This window comes from Schistocerca americana, chromosome 3 (genome assembly GCF_021461395.2).
Source record: "Schistocerca americana isolate TAMUIC-IGC-003095 chromosome 3, iqSchAmer2.1, whole genome shotgun sequence".
In the NCBI taxonomy this organism is placed as follows: Eukaryota; Metazoa; Arthropoda; class Insecta; order Orthoptera; family Acrididae; genus Schistocerca; species Schistocerca americana.
The window spans coordinates 591,302,918-591,307,917 of record NC_060121.1 but is presented as its reverse complement, the minus strand read 5'-3'; the positions used below and the strand labels follow the sequence as shown (position 1 = coordinate 591,307,917).

Sequence of the window (5,000 nt, the reverse complement as noted above, 5' to 3'; positions counted from 1 at the left end):
CAGTATCGCCATCTATGAAAATACGGCGAAACCACATGCAATACCTCCATCTATGCGAATCTGACAACACTACGTCCGCCATGTCGAGCGCACCGCAAAACATACTGCCATCTGTAGGTCTCCCGCAACATGACCTCCTGCAACGACGATACCGTCATCTATGAGACGCCAAGCCGACTAAGACAGCCATGGGCCCACAGTGCCCTTCTTTCGACCCCACCCACAAAGCCTGCATCCTCTGTCGACAACAGCACCCCAACGCCAGCGCCTCTGCCGCACGAAGTCGTGGACCGGCAATCACTCCACCTGCACCCGTTCGTTCCCCACCCCAACCGCCCAACTCGCAACTCCAGCGGATGAACGGCGGACTTTGCTCGCACTCGCAATGTGCAATCCACCCCTATAACGTGCGTTTCATGAAGAGTTATGTCCAATATGCGACATTCCCGCTGTCCATATACATGAGCTGCGAGCTGTACCACGTACGAGCTACAGACGCGATCGCGTTGCTCTCTGTACGAATGCAGATGCTCAGCGGCAGCTAGGAGGCGCTCCATCCATGTCGGTACCGGTGAGCGTTGCACTCGCAGTCGCAAAAACGTACGGCAAGTATATTACTCGGAAGAGTCAATGACAGTCCAAGCCCCCCTGCGTGGGAAGAGTCTTCCTAGGCCATGACCCACCGGAAGGGCGCAGCGTCCCCCACCCCAGACATGTGACGTCACACTATCGGTATTGACGACTAGACTGATTCCTTATAATCATTTGCCATACACCGGTGGAAGCTGCCGAGACGAGTAACTACATAGCGGGCTCGCCGTGTCACTAATGTACAGAGATACAATAGTTTCGACTGGAACCGGATTAAACGTATACACGGCGCTGATTAGTAATAGATAGAGCCATCAGAATACAGATAATGTATACAACTGTCCGTATACATGCTGAAAGACTCTGCTCACAATCACACGTCAGCCAGACACTCTTATCACGCACTACTCTCTGCCTGTAACAGGCACACAGACAATATGTAAGCACCAGCATGGAACAACACCCAGTGCATCCTCTCTGCCACATTAGACAATCCACACTATCATAACCAGACCGGGAGGTCCACTCGGAAAACAGAATATCCCACCCTTCCGACAACCACCATTGCTCAGCTAAGCCACCAACACCCACACATGTCCTACACAGGGGTGCACCCAACATCACAATACTGCCTCCTGTCACACCACAAAAACAATGGCAGGAATGAAAGACACAGGTCTGCCACAAGCATGGAATCAGAGCGCCGCCTGTCATGAGCCAAAGGTGCACCCTGACGTGCCAAATCAGATGATGCCGCAGTCATTTACTTACGATAATCACAATCAACAAACCGGCCCCCCCCCCCCAAAACACCTTTCCTTACAACAATGTGTACCTTAACCTAACCCGTATTGTGCCTTAACCTAACCCGTATTGTGCCTTAACCTAACCCGTATTGTGCCTTAACCTAACCCGTATTGTGCCTTAACCTAACCCGTATTGTGCCTTAACCTAACCCGTATTGTGCCTTAACCTAACCCGTATTGTGCCTTAACCTAACCCGTATTGTGCCTTAACCTAACCCGTATTGTGCCTTAACCTAACCCGTATTGTGCCTTAACCTAACCCGTATTGTGCCTTAACCTAACCCGTATTGTGCCTTAACCTAACCCGTATTGTGCCTTAACCTAACCCGTATTGTGCCTTAACCTAACCCGTATTGTGCCTTAACCTAACCCGTGTTGTGCCTTAACCTAACCCGTGTTGTGCCTTAACCTAACCCGTGTTGTGCCTTAACCTAACCCGTATTGTGCCTTAACCTAACCCGTGTTGTGCCTTAACCTAACCCGTGTTGTACCTTAACCTAACCCGTGTTGTACCTTAACCTAACCCGTGTTGTACCTTAACCTAACCCGTGTTGTACCTTAACCTAACCCGTGTTGTACCTTAACCTAACCCGTGTTGTACCTTAACCTAACCCGTGTTGTACCTTAACCTAACCCGTGTTGTACCTTAACCTAACCCGTGTTGTACCTTAACCTAACCCGTGTTGTACCTTAACCTAACCCGTGTTGTACCTTAACCTAACCCGTGTTGTGCCTTAACCTAACCTATGTTGCGCCTTAACCTAACCTATGTTGCGCCTTAACCTAACCTATGTTGCGCCTTAACCTAACCTATGTTGCGCCTTAACCTAACCCATATTGTACCTTAACCTAACCCATATTGTACCTTAACCTAACCCATATTGTACCTTAACCTAACCCATGTTGCGCCTTAACCTAACCCATGTTGCGCCTTAACCTAACCTATGTTGCGCCTTAACCTAACCCATGTTGCGCCTTAACCTAACCCATGTTGCGCCTTAACCTAACCCATGTTGCGCCTTAACCTAACCCATGTTGCGCCTTAACCTAACCCATGTTGCGCCTTAACCTAACCCATGTTGCGCCTTAACCTAACCCATGTTGCGCCTTAACCTAACCCATGTTGCGCCTTAACCTAACCCATGTTGCGCCTTAACCTAACCCATGTTGCGCCTTAATCTAACCCATGTTGCGCCTTAACCTAACCCATGTTGCGCCTTAACCTAACCCATGTTGCGCCTCAACCTAACCCATGTTGCGCCTCAACCTAACCTATGTTGCGCCTCAACCTAACCTATGTTGCGCCTCAACCCAACACACGTTGGGCCTCAACCCAACACACGTTGGGCCTTAACCCAACACACGTTGGGCCTTAACCCAACACACGTTGGGCCTTAACCCAACACACGTTGGGCCTTAACCCAACACACGTTGGGCCTTAACCCAACACACGTTGGGCCTTAACCCAACACACGTTGGGCCTTAACCCAACACACGTTGGGCCTTAACCCAACACACGTTGGGCCTTAACCCAACACACGTTGGGCCTTAACCCAACACACGTTGGGCCTTAACCCAACACACGTTGGGCCTTAACCCAACACACGTTGGGCCTTAACCCAACACACGTTGGGCCTTAACCCAACACACGTTGGGCCTTAACCCAACACACGTTGGGCCTTAACCCAACACACGTTGGGCCTTAACCCAACACACGTTGGGCCTTAACCCAACACACGTTGGGCCTTAACCCAACACACGTTGGGCCTTAACCCAACACACGTTGGGCCTTAACCTGCTCTGTAATTGTCATACGACGCGTTAAATTAGTGTAGTGTTGCCTAACTGCAACCCCCGCAATATAGTTTGCTACTCGCACTGCCCGGTCCCCAGAGTATCGCTTCATGTGAAACACCTTGCAGCTATACACTGTAATGCGGATGGCAGTAGGACGTACATGCTCAATGCCCTTCGCAGTTGTTCATTGGCATTCGCATGGCGAAGCACAGCCTACGTTGTGGTACGGCTTGTGTCAACTGTCCGCTGATGTTGTACGTCCAAATCACACACTGTACTGCACATTGGTCCTCATGTACTGAATGATACATCGTGGTACATGTGTGACCGTACCACGACTGCGCCAACAACGGCGAACCATACGGTCCAAATATTGTGCACTCAGCTACGTGTCGTCTCCCTATAAGAGCTGGATTGCAGTATGGTATGCCGTGGATGGCGATCAGCATGAGCCGTCTGTTGATGTAGTGGCGCGTGTTGTCAGACGTAGTCGTCTCCTCTCACACACCGTGATAGCATGGTGCACTGCGTTCCACATCTGCGACATGCGACAGAGGCCGGTTGACAGTCGTTCGCGCAATGGACATCGCATACGTACGGGGGCCACCTTCCACGTGTTCGCGAAGCGTGCACATGTTGTTGCGTGTATGTGGGCAGACATAGTGTGTCGTGACACCTGACACAGGCATGCAACAATCGTTGAATTTGCAAATGGCGATGGACGTCTACGTTTGCTGGTGACGTTACGCAAATGAACAACTGGTAAACCGTTGTGGTGCGGTTGTTCTCGCTAGAGGTGAATCAGTGATGGCGACGATCGGTTGAGCTACCAACCGGTTGTTTCAGCGATACCCACCATGCCCACGAACGTGAATGGCATGTGGGTGTGAAGCGATACGCGGCGGTGGCTGGGTGGGACCGTCCCCGGCCGGTGAGGGGGGGCCTCCCGGCGTGCTGGCCGCGCGGTGCGTGGGCGCACGCGCTACAGCCGGCTGGTGGGGGCGGCCAGTGGCAGGCGCGCCGGCCGACGGAGGCGGCAGGCGGCGCAGCTGCGCGCCGGCGCACCCTGCACGCGGCGCCGTGCGGCCAAAGTAGGTCCTCGCGGGCCCGGTGCGAAGCGCGGTGGACATCTGCAGTGTGCTGGTCCGATTGAGGACTGTGTGCGCTGAGGATGCGCCGCCGCCCGGCGCTCGGCGCCGCGACGCCGTCTGCTGCTCGGTCGCCTCTGCGGTTCTCGCAGGTGGATTGTATCGCAGCTGTGCGGACGTGTTGGCGCGTGCGCTGTGCTGGGAGAGTTCGCTTCGGCACCCAAGTGGGGCTTTTGTCCTTCTGTGGCGCTGGCGTTGGAGCTGCCGGCCACCGTAGGTGGCGCGTGTTGTCTCCCGCCGGCAATGCCACGACAGCACGCTCCCGGGCCTCTGTCGGCAGCGGCAAGCTCAGTTGGGAGCACGGGTGGTCGCACCTAAAGCGTCTACTCGCCAAACTCCGGGCGATTGCGCCACTCTCGAACCCGACCAAGTACTTAGGACGGCGCTGCGCGCCGCCGGGACCTGAGAGGGTTTCGAGGTGTATTGTGCAGGGGAGCTCAGCCTCCTCCTGTTTGCAGAATAATTGAGCGGACGCTTGCGTGTTCGCGCGGGCCCCCGGGACACACTCCCGGGCGGCCGGCTGCTCAGCTCTAGTTGACGCAGCTCCCTGGTTGATCCTGCCAGTAGTCATATGCTTGTCTCAAAGATTAAGCCATGCATGTCTCAGTACAAGCCGCATTAAGGTGAAACCGCGAATGGCTCATTAAATCAGTTATGG

The 5,000-nt window shown here is 53.9% G+C and overlaps 1 non-coding gene across 1 annotated transcript in view; it reads left to right on the top strand.

Moving 5' to 3' along the window:
- The first annotated feature begins 4,886 nt into the window (after positions 1-4,886).
- The window catches only part of LOC124608827, a 1,910-nt gene continuing 1,796 nt past the window's right edge, over positions 4,887-5,000 (top strand). Inside the window, exon 1 of the ribosomal RNA XR_006979387.1 lies at positions 4,887-5,000. This exon is cut by the window's right edge and continues 1,796 nt beyond it. This is a non-coding gene — a ribosomal RNA (small subunit ribosomal RNA).